We start from the raw sequence: 19,945 nt of genomic DNA, 5'->3' as shown, positions 1-19,945 counted from the left end.
TCCAAATGTCACCTCAAAGTGAATTCTTGGGAAAAACTACAGTGGTGACTGGGACGGTGGTCAGAGAAAGGGCGGTGGTGAGTATCTGTGTGCGTGTGTGTGCGCGCGCGCGTGTGCCTGGGTGTATTTTGTGCTTGTCTGCCCAACCAAAACACAGCATCCTGCATCTTTTCAACCTTAAAATTAAAATCACTTATTATAAAAGTAAATTTTTACAATCACAGTTTAAAAAAAAGAAACCCTTCTTTGTCCTATGTTCAAGGTCTCTCAAGTAGAAGGCCAGGACTCTAACAAGAATGAATATAGAAAGATATCTGTGAATCATCCTCTGGCCTTGTTCAATAACTGTGTTTTGTTAACACACAGTCTGCCGAGTCCTGATGACTCCCGGTAACTGGAATATGTTGTTAACTGAGCTGCTGGAAATACTAGTGCTTGCAGCTAATGCATTCTCAGAGCTGCACAGTATGAACACAGCAGGTGTAAAGTAAAAGCAATAATAAAAAATTGAACAGACCTTAAGTGCTATGATTATTACTCTAGGCCAGTTTTTATCACCCCTTTCGAAAGACTATTTCTTGAATTTCTTGCACCTAAAAGTATTGATAGCAATATTAGCCTGATATTTTCTTTCTTCGTGATGGGAACCATATACCATATTTTTAAAAAGCAAGTAATATTTGAACGGACTCTCCATACAGGATGGACTATTAACCCTAAGAATGAAATTATTTAAAGATACTTAAAAGATTCCCTCAAATAACCTTATAACTGACTAGCAAAATTCTATACAGTGGTTGCTGAGATTTTTAACATCAACTTCCCTTCAGAGAATGTGTACCCATTGATCAGTTTTGCATCCTTACATAGTAAAAAGAAGACAAGAGCTTGTTTTAGAGATAAAAGCCCAAGAGGCAGAAAGGTTTTGCATTGACCGTTGGAGAGTAGAATGATGGTATTTAAATTCTAATTTCAGCAGTCTAGTAGTTATGCAAGATTGTGTCTTGAAATTAAATTTATCTTTATCTCTACTTAGATAGATACAGATAGATTTAGATGTAGTTGTTGAGATAATGATAGAAATAGAAACAGAGATAGAGATACGCCACCTGAATACAAAGGTGAATTTATCTGAGTCAAATTATTCCAAGTGAATAATACATTTTACTTATTTATAGAAAACTGTTTTCATGGATTAATGGTAAAATCTTTGTCTTGTTTAGCAATGTATAAAAGATGAAGACTTTAAAACTAGTACGAAATGCAAATTCTATGTATATTTGAAGTCTTTTACAAAAGGCTGTCTGTCCTGATACATCATACATTCATATGACTACAATCATTGTGTACACTTTTCTTTCTCCTATACCCTGCACCTCATCCATCAGCACTTTTTGTCTGCTGTAACTTTATATGTTTAGAACACTTTGTAGTGTATATAGATGTTGAACTATGGTGCTGCACGCTTGACACTTACGTAATGTTATACACCCGTTTGACCTCAATAAAAAAGTTCTCCACTAAATATTATTTAAGCAAAATATATATGTTATTTATAACTGAATCACTTCTCACCCTTCTATTACTACCATTCTAGTCCAAGCTACCATGCAACAATCTCTCTTTCTCTTTTTTTTTTTTTTTTAAGATTTTATTTATTTATTTGACAGAGAGAGAGCACAAGCAGGGGGAGCAGTAGAGGGAGGGAGAAGCAGGCTCCCCGCTGAGCAGGGAGCCCAGTGCAGGGCTTGATCCCAGGACCCTGGGATCCCCTGAGCCAAAGGCAGATAGATGCTTAACCGACTGAGCCACCCAGGCTTCCCTGCAACAACCTCTCTTGTATGAATTACTATCAAGGCTTCCAAACTGATCACTGCTCTTGCACCACACTGGTCTATTTTAACAGAGCATCCATTGTGATACCATTTGATCAGTTTTGACCTTAAAACATCCCAGTGTTACCTTAAAGCGAAGGCTAGGTTTTTACTCTCTACAAGGCACTACATGATCTCTTCTCTGCCGTATTACATATCTGATCTTATTTCTAAATAGTCTTCCTTTTGATCAGTGTGTCCATGCACACCCACCTCTTTGCTCTTCCTCAAATATGCCAGTCACAGTCCTACCTCAAGACTTTACACTTGTTATTCACTCTGCCTGGAGTGTTCTTCTTCCTGATAATAGTTTTGCTAACTTTTTTAAGGTTGTTTCTCCCATATCATTATCTAAGTGTAACTTCTCCTACTGACTCTATTTAAAAATCTACCCCTTCACTATTTCCTAATTTTCTTCTTTACTTTCTTCTTAGCACTAATAAGTGCTATTATATTGTTTATTATCTATTTCCCCAAATAAAATGTGAGGAATATATTTTTGCATGTTCTGTTAAGCGGTTTATCCCAGGTTCTAGTATAGTGTATGGCAAATGGAAAGCAGATGCTCAATAAATATTCATTTAATATTTTTCTTATATATGGAAAATTAATTTTGTTATATATAAGATTTTAGAAATACAGAAATCTTAGATATACCTTCTTCTAGCATTCTTATTTATGGAGAGAATATTGAAAAAAAACTGATTTTTTTTTTCAAAATCTATAGTTAATTAAAGTCAGAACCTAGAGTGGAAGTTAGAATTTTTTTGTTATTCTTCAAGTGATTATATTCCTTTATGTATCACTAATGCCAAGATATGAATTATGAATTTTAAAGGGTAAAATATGTATTATAAATTTTAAAGAACAAAATAGTATCAAGAAAAAATAAGCATAAGGAAGTAATACCACTAAGAGATTGTGAGATCTCAGTTATTGATCCATTAAAGTTATTTATAATTAGAATAGAAAAAGATCTAGAGGTCATAGGATATCCCAAGTCAATTATGAATTAGAAGCAGTACAATGTGAGTGAAAAAAAATCTACAGTGCAAGCATGCATTATACTGGGAAATACTATAATTGAAAAATGATCATCTCATTATACTCAACACTAGTCAAACCCTTATTAGAATAATATCTCCAACTCTGAGGTCAGGAGCAAAATGGAGATGTGGTCAAATTGAAGAATGCTCAGTTGAGAGCCACAAATATAATTAAAGTGCTGGGAAATTTGGCCTCTGAGGATAGGTTTGAATAACTTGGATATTGAAACTGAATCAAGGGTAGTTGAGGGGATACTGGATAATAGTTACCAAATGTAAAAATCATTATATTTTAAAGAAAGGGAGCCAACTGTCAATTTTTCTATTGGGGATTAAGAAAGGGGTCAATGATATTTCTCTGCAGCATACTGAAATTAGGTTAACTGTAATGAAATTTTTCTTTATATGGAAAAATTATTAAATAGGAAGATGTTACTGAGGAAAGAATTTTCATCTGGTAGTCTAAAATTGCCATGGCTTCTCAAAGTTTAAGATTGATTAAATACGCCCTTTGATGTGGGTATGTATAAAGTAACAAAGCAAATTCTCTTCTGGTTATTTCATGTCTGGTTCTCATTAATCGTTCTATTTTTTTAAAAATAATGTTTGATTATAATTTAATTGTAATTTCATTCTGCACAGATACCTTGGTCACTTTCTGTGATAATCAAATTTTCATATCACTTAATAATGTTTGGGTACAAACGTTATGAGATTCTTATAATCACTAATACATGAAAGCTATTTATTAATAACTAGACTCTTGCAATATCTTCCTAAATTTCTTTACCGTCCCTCTCCCCCCCGCCCCACGGAGGTCCTCTCCTATTCATTTGCATCCTACATTCTTGCAGAGAAATTAATTCCTTCTTCTAGCATAGCTCTGGTAATGATAATGGTAATTTCTTGCTTAAAAAAAGCAAGTGCACATAGACTATTTTGCATATCTCTGTGGTCAGGCGAATGAAAGCTCTACTTATCTCTTGAAATTTAATTCTGGTATAATACATCACTTAATGTTGAATACCACTTTCCTTTGATAAACTGTCTTACAGGTTATACTGACCTGTTTCTTCTTTATGAAATTTTGTAGACTGCATTTTGAAAGGGCAGAATTTAATCCATCTTGTGACTGATCATCTTGTATTCCTTGTCTTCTCAGCCACCTGGTCTACACTTCAAAACATCATACAGATGCGTATGTCTTCACAGACACATCTCTGCAACTCTGGTTTGAATGAATCCCATAGTCCTCTGGAAAGGAGTATGATTGACAGTATCTTCTAACACTCTGATCTCTGTATTTCCCTAAATGTAACAACTGCCTATGCATTCTGTCATTTGGAATTAGAAACAGCTCATCAACAACCTTCAGAAATATTGTTTCCCCAGCAACAACAGATTGCTTTTCTTTAAAGATTTTTCCAATTTTCTCTTTCCAAAATCTATTCCATTTTGTTTCATGGCTTCTTAGTAAGGAGCAGTATGTAAAGAACATTGTTTTTCAGTAAAAATTCCCTTTTCAGTAGTAAAATATTTAAAATTTCCTTTCCCACTGGGGCACCTGGGTGGCTTAGTCAGTTAAGCATCTGGCTTTGGCTCAGGTCATGATCCCAGGGTCCTGGGATCGAGCCCCATGTTGGGAATCCCTGCTTAGCAGGGAGCCTGCTTCTGTTTTTCCTCCCCACTTGTGCTATCTCTGTCTCTTTCTCTCAAATAAATATCTTTAAAAAATAAATAAAATAAGATTTCCTTACACTATTTAAAGTAGATATTGCTACCATAAAAATACTCAAAGATGGACTTTTACTAGATAAAATGAGAAAATAGTGGTTTAGAAATTATTCACAATTTTATCACTTAAAGATAACATTAAAATGTGAGATTTCTTTTTTGAGAAAATAATTACATAATAACAATACCATTTAAAATAAACGAATAATTTCAAAAGTTCATTTTAACTGAAATGAGATAATTTTTCAGATATTTTTATAATCTTTTATTCCAGTATTTGATATATAGGGAATATCTTTCCACATAATTATGTTCAAATTATTCTGTTTTAAAAGCTGCATAATATTCCACCATCTGGTGTAAGGCTGCCATGAGTGGTTGTGCAGGTTTTTAACTGATCAAAGGTCCCTGCTTGAGGGCATACATAAGGCTGAAATTTACTCCACACTGCATTTGCCCAGCTCTATTAAACACTTGTGGTTGCTCAGAGGAATTGTCCCTTTCTAATTAATACAAATTATCTGTATGGGTAACAACGCCCTGTAGTTTTAAAGATTTATTTATTTATTTTAGAGAGAGAGAGAGTGAGCAAGGGGAGGGGCATAGGGTGAGGGAGAGAGAGAATCTCAAGCAGACTCCCCAGTGAAGCCTACAAGGGGTTGGATCTCACTACCCTGAGATCATGACCTGAGCTAAAACCAAGGGTCAGTCTCTGAACCAACTGAGCTACACAGGTGCCCCAGCCCTGTTGTTTTGAATTAAAAGTTTTATGAATGCAAATGCACATACTCATGATGGCCCCCTCAAAATTACTCAAATGTTTTTACTAGGATCAATATTTAATATTCACATGGCTATGATTACATACATCTTATTCATTATTAAAGTGATATTTTACATTTCCAATTAATTTCATTTTCCATATGACTTTTATGCTGCACTTAATAATTATTTTATCTATTTGCTTACATGTGGTTAAACATTACTTGTTATTAATTCATCCCACAACTCCCCTCCGGAAGTGTAACTATAATTGCAATATGTTTACATATCACATGATTCATTGGTTTAAGTTTTTTTTTTTTTTTTTTTTAGATAAATACCTCTTGAAGTTCTCTCCTTTTCTTTTCCATTCTGGAGTCTGTTCTTCAATCCTATGGGATAGCTGTTATTTTGTCACCTTGGGATCTCCAGTCAGCCTCATCATAGGGTTTTCTATCAATTATTTCCTTCATTGGATCCCTGTTTCTTTTCATTTTCTCTTATTCTTGATTTATGGACTTAATTCTAATGGCCCATATCTTAGAATCTGTCTACAAAAATGAATTGAAAACAAGTAAATTTCTTGAGATCTTGGATGTCTGTAAATAAAATCATAATTGTAGCTAACACTTATTAGGAACTTCTGAGATAGGTAATATACTCAATGGTATTACAATAACATTATATGGTGACAGATGGTAGTTACACTTGCTCTGAACACAGCATAATGTACGAGCTGTCAAATCACTATGTTGTACACCTGAAACTAATATAACATAGTGAGTCAACTATACTCCAACTAAAAAAGAACTTCTTAGATGCCTGACACTGCTCTTTGTGTTTATTTTTATTCTTTTAAGACTGTATTTATTTTTTTGAGAGAGAGAGAGAGACACAGAGAGAGACAGTATGAGCAGAGCAGAGGACAAGCAGACTCTCCACCGAGCAGAGAGTCCAATGTGGGGCTTGATCGGAGGACCCCGAGATCATAACCTGAGCCAAAGTTAGACACTTAACTAACTGAGCCACCCAGGTGCCCCTGCACTTTGTGTTTTGTTTGTTTGTTTTGTTTTGCTGTTTGTATTTTATACTTATTTAGTCCTCAAAACAACTTATTTCCTGAGGAAAAAGAAAGAAATTTAAATTTAAACCTTAAGTCATGGTGAGAGTTGTCGTACCAGCATATAAATGCCTGAAATCAGGCCATAGAGTCTGTGTCTTCAGCCCTGTACTATACGATGACACAATAGCATTATTCTACCACCACATGTAACAAATAATTAAACTTGTAGATAATAATTGGCTTCTAGTGAAACTGATATATTTTTTCTCCTTTTCTACTGTTATCCCCTTCTATTGTTTAAATATTGGATATCTTCAATGGAGCACCTAATTTTTTTTTTCCTCAGATATTATCAATTTCTATTATGGGAGATTTTGTTAACTTTCCAACACATTTACTGCAGTTTTAATTTTTCTTAACTTTTTTTAATTTTCAAGAACTTTTTTCTATTTTTCTTTTTTCAGTTCCTTTTTTTTTTTTTAAAGATTTTATTTATTTATCTGACAGAGAGAGACATAGCGAGAGAGGGAACACAAGCAGAGGGACTGGTAGAGGGAGAAGCAGACTCCCCGCAGAGCAGGGAGCCCGATGTGGGGCCCAATCCCAGGACCCTGGGATCATGACCTGAGCCGAAGGCAGACGCTTAATGACTGAGCCACCCAAGTGCCCCTTTCAGCTTCTTCTTGATTCATGAACACTCAAACATTCCTCATTTTCATGTATGTTGACTGCTGGGCTTCTGTGTATGGTGATCAAGTTAAACTGTTTCTTGAGGGAACTTCCACTATCAAAGTCTGCATATCTCTCAGTTCTCCTAAAGAGGAATTACTTAACAATAATTAGAAATAATAAATAACAATTATTTAATAATAATAATATAGCCTGCCTATAAGCCCGGCAGCCTATGTTCTCAGAGCTGAGTAGGAGAAGTGGTTTTACTATTTTCTGTATGGGCTTTCACAGAGCCCTGGCTTACCACATAATATTTCCATCTTCTCTATGCCTCCCGCCACACCAGAGTCTTGTATGGTTCAGCCTCTTCAGACAACTAAACTTTGATTCAATGCAGGTAATTCTTTCTTTTATAGATTTTCCAAGCAATCCACCTTTTCATCAGCCCCACAAGCACTGTACTCTCAGAGGGGCTTTCAATATTTTGTTTCTGTGAGTCAAATGCACTTCTTTCTGAGTTGTCCCCACTGCTACATTAGAATGCCCTCTGTTCTGGCACTAACCCATTATCATATGTTATCTGTTTTTCATTGTCCAAAATTGATTGCTGTTTCCCTTTTTCCATGTTTTGATCTATGGATGCAAGTATACATTTTTATACCTTTTCTGACATTTTATTGTGATTTGGGGAGCAAGTAGATGCACTGTATGTTCGCTCCACCAAGTTTACCAGAAGCTGGTCTTCATTCATAAAATAAAACCCAAGACCTCTAAGTTACTACTGGAACTGGATATGATCTAATATCCTTACTTAAAAGGCACATGGGCTTTGTGGACGTAATGGTCTTCCTCATAAATTCGTGTTTGTCCTGTTCTTGATATGCCACTGTCAGCATGATTCTGACATGATCCATCCAGCTGTCTCATTAATATTTACCAACATCCCAACAGCTTTCTTCTCTTCTTTCCTCCTTTACTAACATATGCAATAGCTTTATCATTCCATCAATACTTTAATTAAGCTTAAGATAAGAAAAGTAATTTAAAAACTGAAAGTAGTGTGTATGTAGAGATCCTTGCTTGCAAGGCCCTATCTTAACCACATGGGCAAAAGATAAAAGAAAAAAAGACATGCAGAAATTACTGACTCCTTATCTTATGCCCGCCTTTCTCCCATTTCCACATATGTACTTCAATTTTGAGAACACTGTCATCCACAAACAGAGGTGACTTTTAGAATACATCTATATATCTATGCATTCTTTGTTTACGTGGAATAGTTCACTTTAAATGCTTCAAAAATCTTTGTCTTCCCTTGCCCTCATAACATTTATTTATTCTTTTCTTCTTATAACTGCAGTAAGTCTGCTTTTCTCTGATGAATCTCTTTCCTTTAAGAATTTCCTGAGTTTCTGATATCTGTGTAAATCAAACTTCTGTAAAGTTCTAAAAGTAAAGACAATTCCTTCTTCCTTCAATATCAGATTTTATATAGCATGTGTAATGTATATGGCATATAACAGAAGTCAAAGATAAACTTTATCAATAAAATCATTTTTCACAATTTGCCAAAAATATGTTGAGATGAAAAGCTGGTGATGCAGAAAATGTTAAGACTATCGACATTTTTTCTCATTTTCAACTTCAATGGCAGGTGCTTATTTTGACATTGTCTATGTCATTTTCCTTGAAGCCAGTAGAATACACTATCATTTTAAATATTAATAAACGTCATTGTTTATCAAAAATGATCAGAGGACAGGGACAATTTCTGAAAATATGCATATAATTTCAGAGAAAGTGTAATATAATTCAGAGGTAGCGGGAAAAATTTAAAATGTGAGAGCAGAACAAACAGAGAAAAATAATTATCAGACTGGCAGAAGCAACTTTAAGAATACAGAAATAAAGTCAAGTTATCCTGGAAAGGGAGTCAGGAAGATAGCTTGATGATGGAAAACTTACATGAGTGTATGATTTACCAGGGACAGAGTCAGTTTAGGCAACAAAGAGATGATTATGATGGTAGTTCAAATGAGCATTTCAGCCAATTAAAGTGGGCTGCTAAATGTATAAAACATAATTGCTACTCTCTTTTTTTTTGTTTCAGGCAATGTTATCAAATGCCAACCAATTTCTTAATATTTTTGAGAAATAAATTTGAGATTTCAAAATTTCGTTATTATAAGATCTAAATATAACAGTGGCTTCATTGCTAAATCTAAATCTAGAATGAAAATGTGCTTTCCATATTTTGGCAAAATATTTGTTTTACATACATCCAGCACTGACTTCTTGAAAAACTAGACACTGATGAGGACTTACCTTCCTAAGAAATAAATAAGCTTTCCAACAATATTGAATAGAAGCATGTATTTCAAAATCACTAGAAACAACAGCATGAACCAAGTAACCCATGGTATATGTAAGATAAAGTTAATGCTACAATTGTAATCTTCACTTGGGAAAATTGTGTAGGAACATACAAGGTAGAAAAACTCAATCTTCCAACACACTATGGCATTTCTTCTGAACAAGGAGAAAATATATTCCTCTCACTATAGCTCCTGGGAAATGACGAAAGCATAATGAAAGTTGTGCGTTTGTCTGTTTTTGTTCTAAAAAGGGGAACAAAAAAAAAAAAGGGAACCATAAAAATTAATCACTAATTATAGTTTTTTTTCCATGTGATATTTATGGTGATACTTATTTTTTGAATTTCAAGTTTATCTTTCAGTAGGAATGTCCTAGATCTCATAGAGATATACTATGTTTGATGTTAGGACCCATGTCTTGTTTTTTTCACTTTTGTACCTCTGTCTGTCAATTTAGTACTTGCTTGTGTTATTAAGCACATACTATTTGAATGATTGGAAAGTTAATAAACACACAATACGTACTAAAAAATACTCTTAGTCAAAGCACAAAATATTCTCGAAAGCACAAATAGGACAATATTGTTTATTGTGTATGGCTCTACTCTTGGTATATACAAATTGTGTCTTCTCATTCATTTCTAGTTTAATACTCCAAAGTATTTGAAATTTAAAGATACCTATGATTTTTAAATGCATTTTGATGTTTTAAAGAACATAGTCAAAATAAATATTGCCCTTAAAATTTTTAATTTAACTGAACATATTTTAATTCCTTAAATATAAGATATCCAGCAAACAAATCCATTAAATCACTTTTCAAGTCAAGGCCAAAAAACTTGCAAATGCAAAGTCATCCATTTAGCCAATGGTTCTCAAACTTGAGGGAACATAGAAATAGATAGATTCAATGAGAGCAATTTGTTGGGCAGTGCAATTTGTATCAGTAGAGAAGAGGAGAGGGGATGCAATACAGGGAAGGGATAAGAGCTAATAAGGGACAGTTAGTACAGTTACTACTGTGGCCAGATGAAGCCTAATTCCACAGGGAAACTCTTGAGAAATTCTACAACATAAATGCTTCAATATTATTCTACCATCTGGGAAAGGGAACTAGGTTATATGAAATTCTGGACAGTCATTGGTAAAGGGTACTCTCAAAGGGCTGCTTGTTTGCTACCACTTTCAGGCTGCTTTAGGAGGGTAGTTGGGCTGTCTGTAGTTCTAGCACAAGTAATCTTCAACACAAGTGTTTCTGGCAGGTGGAAGTCACATAGCACCCAGTAATAATGCCTAAGCATCACGGATCAGGCATTGAGAGTGCCTACCACGGATGGGGTCTGTATACCTACACTCTTCTTCTAGCGCCTAAAATATAGTAGGCAATGAATAAATATTTTGAGTAAATAAACAAGAAATGAATTAAAGATAAAAGACACAGCTAGTAAGTAAGTAAAAGATTTACATTCTGTTCAAATAAAATGGGGTGAGTGATTAGGGCAAAATGCTAAGCTCTGATAGTGATGGATTTCAAGGTAGTGAAATTTAAAGTTAGGAATTCTCACTCTTTTTTTTTTTTTAAAGATTTTATTTATTTATTTGCTAGAATGAGACAGCGAGAGAGAGAACACAAGCAGGGGGAGCGGGAGAGGGAGAAGCAGGCTTCCCGCAGAGCAGGGAGCCCGATGAAGGGCTCGATCCCAGGACCCTGGGATCATGACCTGAGCCGAAGGCAGTCGCTTAACAACTGAGCCACCCAGGCGCCCCAGGAATTTTCACTCTGAAGTGACTTGTCTCCATATTAGTGCGTACCAGAAAACTGCCTGTTCTGGTATTGGCGCCTCCTCCTCTCACCCTCCCTCCAGAAAATCCCTTCATGGGAAATTTCTCTAGAATTACGCTTAATAGGAAAATGCAATAGGCGTTAGTGGAAAGCTTCACATTACAATACAGTGTTGGCTCCTAGTAAATATACTCCTATCTTCCTAATTAATCTATTTTATATGTTCTTTTCCTGTCTTTATTTTTTATATCAGCATCATTTTAAATCATCACAAAAGCAAAGAGGGAAGTACATATGAAGATTTCAGTCTTAGAAAACAGCTCAAATAAATCTATACCTAATTGGCAGATGTTTGTTCCAAATATAATTTTTCGACACGAAAATGTGCACATTTTATTATGCACATACAAACAAGAAAACACACACACACACACCTCTATCTTTGAGTAAGATGCATGCATGAAATCCCTTGAAACTGTTGATCCAGACAGAAAGTAGGATGACCTTTCAGATTCTCTGTCTTATCAATGTGTCTCAGATTTCCCATTCATATCTAAATGAATCAAGGTCACAAACTTTGGAAGCTGAAAAAATGCAATATCCCAAATAGCTGCCTCACATCCTGCTTGGAATTGGAGGGGGTGCAGGGGATGTATAAGCAAGTAATCAAGTAGTCTTAAATCAGAAGTCTCCCACAACAATAAAGGAAACATTCAGTTCCACACCCACACCAACGTGTTGACTAAATACAAAGATTATAATTCAAAAGCTTAAAAATGCCAACAACATAACATAGAGGTGAAAATTAGTCTAGCTGCTTATTGGTTCATGGCAAATGGAGAAGGGAGAAAAATTCTGTGAACTGGAGAGTGCATGGCTTGCCCAAAGTCAGCAAAATAAATTGCTCATGTGTGTACAAGTACATGTATATGCATGGTGCATGCACACACAGACACACATCTACACATCTTCTGTAGGCTACTAAAACTTTGCTATGACCAAGTTTCATTCCTAACTTTGGGTAAAGTGTTCTCTCCCTTAAACAAAGCAATCATAAAGTTTTAATTTGATATTATGTCCTTAAATTGTAGGAAGTCATAGCCATTTTGAATTTTCTGTTAATTTTCTCTTCTATCAGTAATACAGTTAAAGTCTCCTTGCCACTTGTCAAAATGTTTTAAGGAATGTTTGTGCATTTGAACAAAATCTAGAGCAATAAAATAACATACATAAGTTACTTGTAGCCTAAGTATTATGCAGTGAGGTAGAAACTGCATCATAGGACCTTATGGTCCAGGGAAAAGGATAAGGAACGATCTTAATGGATTCTCTAGAATGTAGGCCAGTTTATTTGGAATGTAAAATACATGATCATGGGTACCAGAAAGGCATCACTTAGTCTTCGTTGAACTAAGTATCTAATCAAATTTTAACATTTCTTAGCATTGTGATTTTTGCATGTTCCTTAAATTGCTTTGTACTGCTATTGTGAGGATCAGTAGACATCATTTATTTAAAGCACTTAGTACAATGCTTGACACATAGTAAGTGCTCAATAAACATTGCTTTCTGTTATTTCATTACCATCATTATTATTATGCCTGTATTTGAAGAGCACTTAGCTAATAATAATAATAATAACAACAATAATAATAATAGCTGACATCTATTCAAGGAACAAAATGTTCCAAAAACTGTACCAAGTACACGAAGTCATTTAATTTCTCATCAATCCTATTCCATTTCCAATTGTACAGATGAAGAATTTGAGCCTCTAAAACATAAAGCATCTTGCTCAAGGTCAGACAGGTAGAAATGACAGGGCTGGCATTTAAACCCAGAGAGTCTAGCATTAGAGTCAGGCTCTTAACTAATATCCTACACTGTCTCTTGAGAACACAAAACCAAACATCCAGATAGGAGCCATGCAGATTAAAATGCCAGGTAGATCAGATAGACAAGATTGCAAAATATGAATGACAAAGAAAATAACAGGTATATTTCTCCTAACCCTATTTGGTTCATAACTAACACCTATAAAAAGTGAAGAGGAACTAGAAATTAAATACTAAAATTTTGCTATAACAAGTGTTAAGTTAAATGAGAGTGTGCCTTATTTATGGCTAAATATTTGTTATACATTAGCTGCATAGAGCTTTCATGCTAGTGGCTATTTTCTGTCACTATCAATTTGTCTTTTCTTTTTTTTTTTTTTTTAAAGATTTTTTATTTATTTATTTGAGAGAGAGAGAATGAGAGAGAGCAAGCACATGAGAGGGGGGAGGGTCAGAGGGAGAAGCAGACTCCCCGCCGAGCAGGGAGCCCGATGCGGGACTCGATCCAGGGACTCCAGGATCATGACCTGAGCCGAAGGCAGTCGCTTAACCAACTGAGCCACCCAGGCGCCCCTCAATTTGTCTTTTCTTGTTCTGTTTTGCTTTATTACAGAAATAAATATATATTAACATATATTACATATCAGGTATATATAATATATAATAAATATAATGTCCTAAATTAAAAAAAAAATCCTTTTCTAATATTGATTTCATAATCTACTACATTGTAGAGTGTCTGGAAATCCACAATCATTATTCTGATGTTCCACTAGGAGAACAGTGTCTCTATCTCTTATTTTTAAAATGTCACATTATCTCACTCAACATAGGGTATAATTTGTTTCTGTGTATGTATTTTCCTATGGTTATTCTGCCCTTCTTTTTTCTAGTTACCTTCTTCTAAGTACTCACACAAAATAAACAAGCACACATAAAACTCAACAACAAAAGAATATATTTAGAGAATATGTTTTGATGCTTTTATTTGTGGTACTCAATAGCACTTTGGATCTACAGAGGTAAGTCAGTTGCCTAATGTGAGCCATTATTATAAAACCACAGAAAAACTTATATTATGTAAATAATATTTAATCAATTTCATTATATTTATTAACAACCACATTGAATAAATTTTTAGGGAATATATTTTCCTCAGAGATGAAAATGTGGTCACAGAATATTTTAATGACCTGACTAAAGGCACTGAGCAAATCTGGAGCTGAAATAGAACATAGTCCGAGTTCCCAGATGCCTGGCCTACTTCTCCTCTTCTCAGGACATAGCTAAAACTAGTAAGGGCATGCATTACTAGGCCCAACCCATGAATGCTTGAAGCAAAACACAGTCTCGTGCCACAAGTCTTTTAAAGCAGTTTTATCCAGTGAACAGCAAAGGGGACATGGGTTCTACTCTCATGGGAACAATGTTTTCTAATGTTTCTATTAGAAATAAACTCTATATTCTACTCCCCAGGGCAACATTATAATACACATGATTTTATGTGGATAAATTACTACTGTATTTCAACTACACTGTGGGTTAAACAGGCTTTCGTGAGCTGCAGAGCAGAAGTGATCACTTCATATACTGTTGTCATTATGGAAAAATGAATTCTAAGCTACAAATTTAAAAAAGAAATTTTGTAAACGTGAGATATATATCATAGTAAATAAAGTCTTAATTTCTCAAGACTGAAAATTTCACCAAGACGGCTTTGGGACAGAAATGGCTATTTTCTTCCCATAGGTGTCCCACAGGGATATTTATCCCATAATTTATCTATTAAAATATCATCCCAGTATGGTAGGCTGAAACATGAAATTGCTAGTATTTGACTATTTTGGACCTACAAAAGTGGCAGGTCCACACTGTGTACTTTAACACAGATATGAACCAACCCTACTCTCTATTCATTATAGAGGCCTTTTATCTACTTCCCATTATACAATAGAAACAACTAACCATATTCAGTCATATTACACTATTTTACACATTTTATTACTTTTATTTTCATTCAATCACTATTTATTTAGCATATACTACATGCTAGGCACATTCTTTTTATTTTATTTCATAGAGGTAAGACACATTCATAACAGATGTGTTTCATAAAAGTAATCAACATTCATAACATATGTGTATAAAATACAGAAAGAAAATTAATAAAGGTCATAAATAATTGCAGAAATACTACTGACAATCTGGTAATATTTTTCTGGTTTTAGTAGTACATATGTGTTTAAAATGGGAGCATGATAAATATGCAGCTATAATTTTTAGATAGTTATATTGTATCTTTCCTGTGTCATGACCTACTCCATACAGACATTTCAATAACAGATACATCACCTGGTTTGGTTATACTAATACCATGTAATTCTACCCCCGCTTTTGGATAGTTAGCTATTTCTATTTTCTTTTTCTTGGGGTATAACTGACATATAACATTGTTAGTTTCAGCTGTACAACATGATGGGGTTTTTTTTGTTTTTTTTTTTAAGATTTTATTTACTTATTTGACACAGAGAGAGAGACAGCTAGAGAGGGAACACAAGCAGGGAGAGTGGGAGAGGGAGAAGCAGGCTTCCCGCAGAGAAGGGAGCCCAATGCGGGGCTCGATCCCAGGACCCTGGGATCATGACCTGAGCTGAAGGCAGACGCTTAACCATCTGAGCCACCCAGGCGCCCTGTACAACATGATGATTTGCTATTTCTACATTGAAAACAATCAAACAATAAATCTAGTTTTCCATTACCATGTAAAATTACATAATATTCAAAACAATATTATTAACTACAGTTACCATGCTGTACATTACATCCCCATGGCTAATTTATTTTATGATACTGTTTCTGTTTTATTCTTTTTAGTTTTTTTAGAGAAAAAGAGGGTGCATGCACCTGCATGAGGGGTGGGGAGGGGCATAGGGAGAGGGAGAGAGAGAATCTTATGCAGGCTCCATGTCCAGCTTGGAGCCTGACGCAGGGCTCCATCTCACAACCCTAACTATGATCATGACCTGAGATGAAATCAAGAGTATGTAGTGAATTTGCCAAAGAGTCGATATAAAAAATTGGAGGGAGAGACGAACCATAAGGGACTATGGACTCTGAGAAACAAACTGAGGGTTCTGGAGGGGAGGGGGATGGGGGATGGGTTAGTCTGGTGATGGGTATTAAAGAGGGCACATATTGAATGGAGCACTGGGTGTTATATGCAAACAATGAATCATGGGACACTACATCAAAAACTAATGATGTAATGTATGGTGATTAACATAACATAATAAAATAAAATTTTTTAAAAAGCCAAGGGATTTCTTTTAAAAATAAGTTTATTGAGATATGATTGAGATACAAAAAACTGCACATATTTAATGCAAACAGTGTGATGAGTTTAGAGATAAATACAGTTGATCTTGAACAATACGGGTTTGAACTAAGGGGATCTACTTAGGTGAGGATTTTTTTTAGATAAATACAGTACAGAACTGTAAAAAAAAAAAAAAAAAATACTTGGTCGCTTAACCGACTGAGCCATGTAGGTGTTCCTGTGTTCCTGAGACTCTTTTTTTTTTTTTTTTAAAGATTTTATTTATTTATTTGACAAAGAGATAGACAGAAGAGCACAAGCAGAGGGAGTGGCAGAGGGAGAGGGAGAAGCGGGCTCTGCACTGAGCAGGGAACCCGATGCGGGACTCGATCCCAGGACCCTGAGATCATGACCTGAGCCGAAGGCAGACGCTTAACCATCTGAGCCACCCAGGCGCCCTGTTCCTGAGACTCTTGCTAATTTCTCTCTACAATAGGACAAAAATCAGTATTCTTGCATATAAAAGTTGCTTGCATCTCTGATTCCAAACATAAGACAATATTTTCTTAGAAATGGACATTCAGGTTTAAAGAATAAATCCATTTATTTTTTTTCAAATTATACATTTTTTCAATGTTATTTTTTTAGAAAGACGTAGGCAGTGCAAAACCCTCAAACAACACAGAAGCATGTGACAGAGAGGCGCAATATTGCAACATTACTGACTTTGAAGATGGAGGAAGGAGCCATAAGCCGCAGTATGTGGTAGCTCTAGAAGTTGGAAAAGTAAGGTTAACATTTTCTTCCTAGATCCTCCAGAAAGGAATCAGGCTGTGCTGATTGTTTGATTTCTTACCTCAGTGTGACCCATTATAGACTAATGAATTCAGAACTGTAAGATGATACATTTACATTGTTTAACTTTCTAGGTTCATGGTATTTTGTTATGGCACAATGAGTTGTAGCAAGTGTGAATAATATATGTTTATTCATTCGCTTTTTGGTAGGCATTTGTATATATTTTTCTAATTCCATGTATAATAAATAAAGTTGCTATAAACATTATTGTATAACTTGTATGAATACATATTTTTATTTCTTTGGTTGAATTCTTCAGAACGGTAATCACCCATTTCTATGGTAATTGAGTGTATAACCCTATAAGAAACTACTAAAGAATGCACAAAAGCTGTGGCATTTTACAATCTCAACAAAATATATGAGAGCTCTAATTACTTCACATCGTCACTAACACTTGGTCTTGTCACACGTTTAAACTCTTAGTCATTGCAGTAAGTGTGAAGTGTTATCTCAGTTTCTTAAATGATTTTAATGAGATATAATTCACATGCCATAGAACTCACTCATTTGAAATGTACAATTTCATTTTTCAGTATATTCACAAAGATGTACAACCATCACTACAACCAATTTATAACATTTACATCACTACCGAAAGAAACTGTACTTAGTTAGCAGTCACTCCCAATTTTGCCCCAAATCCTCCTGACCCCACCACCACCCAACCACAGACAACCAAACATCAATTTTCTGTCCCTATAGATTTGTTTATTCTGGAAGTTTCGTACAAATAGACTCATACAGTATATGGTCTTTTGTGACTTATTTTACCTACAATAATGTTTTCAATTTTTATCCATGTTGTAACATATATCACTACTTCATTATTTTTGTTGCTGAGTAACATTCCATTGCATACATATACCTTATTTTACTTTTCCATCCATCAGTTGATGGACTTTTGGGTTGCTTCCAATTTTTGACTATTATGAATAATGCTGCTACGAATATTTGTGAACAAGTTTTTGCGTGGATGTATTTTTTTATTATGTTCAATTAGTGTATGTTTTAATTAATTTTGGATATATGCCAGAAGTGGAATTTCTATATCCTAGGGTAACTTCAAATTGTTTTGAAAAGTGACTGTACCAACAATGAATGAAGGTTCTAATTTTTCCATATCCTTGTCAGTACTTGCTATTATATGTACTTCTTTATGATACCCAACCTAGCCCACTGTCTCATTGTGGTGTTGATTTACATCGTTCAATTCACTAATGATGTTCAGTTACATTTACATGCTTATTTGCATGTGACCTTTGAAGCACAAAAGTATTTAATTATGATAAAGTCAAATTTATCTTCTTTTTTTGTCACTTGTGCTTTTCATTCCTGTAGTTTTGTAGTGAGTATTAAAGTTTGGAAATGTGAGTTCTCCAGATTTGTTCTTTGCTTTCAAGATTCTTTTAGCTATTCCTGGCCCTTTAAATTTCCATATGAATTTTAGGATCATATGTCAATTCCTGCAAAAAAAGCCAAATGGAATTTGCTAGGGATTGTCTTGAATCTATAGATTAATTGGGGAGTATTGCCATCTTGACACTATCGTCTTCTGAGAAAGAAACATACAGTATCTTTCCATTATCTTGGTCTTCTTTAATATCCTCAACAATTTTTCAGTTTCAGTGTACAAACCTTGTACTCTTTTGGTTAGATATAGTTTTATTCCTTTCTTCCCAATATTGATGCCTTTTATTCCTTCTTCTCTAACTGCCCTGGCTACAATTCCATTTTCTCCTACTTTTTACAGAAGAGTTTGTGATGGATTGGTATTAATTCCTCTTAAGACTGATAAATCACAGACCTGTACCTCTGAAACAAATAATACATTATCTGTTTAAGAAAAAAAAGAAGATAGTAGGAAGGGAAAAATGAAAGGGGGGAAATTGGAGGGGGAGATGAAACATGAGAGACTATGGACTATAAGAAACAAACTGAGGGTTCTAGAGGGGAGGGGGGCAGGGGGATGGGTTAGCCTGGTGATGGGTATTAAAGAGGGCAAGTACTGCATGGAGCACTGGGTGTTATACGCAAACAATGAATCATGGAACACTACATTAAAAACTAATGATGTAATGTATGGTGATTAACATAACATAATAAAATAAAATTGAAAAAAATGTTAAGTAGAATTCACAGTAAAGCCATTTAGGTTTGGTTTTTCCTTGTGGGAAAGTTCTTAAATACAATTCATTCTCTTCACTCCCTTTAATTTTATTTAGATTTTCTATTTTTTCTTTAGTCAGTTTCAGCATTCTGTGCCCTTCTAGGAATTTGTCCATTTCATTTATACCATCTGATTTGTTGGTGTGAAATTGCTCTCTGCATTCTCTTATAATCTTTTTTTTATTTCCCTCACATTGGAAGCAATGTCCTTTCTTTCATGCCTTAATTAGTCGTTTCACTGCTTTTGTTTTTGTGGGTTTTTTTTCATTCATTTTTCATTTTTTCATTTTCATTTCATCTCATGTTTTCTAACATCTATTTCATTTATTCATCTATTCCTATTTAAAAAATATCTCTTCTTCTTGCTTTGGTTTTAGTTTTGCTTACTTTCTCTAGTTTATTTATTTTTTCTACTTTCTTTTTTTTTTTTTTTTTTTTTTTTTTTTTTTTTTTTTTTT

Source organism: Phoca vitulina, unplaced genomic scaffold (assembly GCF_004348235.1).
Source record: "Phoca vitulina isolate PV1807 unplaced genomic scaffold, GSC_HSeal_1.0 scaffold67, whole genome shotgun sequence".
Classification (NCBI taxonomy): Eukaryota; Metazoa; Chordata; class Mammalia; order Carnivora; family Phocidae; genus Phoca; species Phoca vitulina.
Note: the sequence above shows the minus strand (reverse complement) of the source record.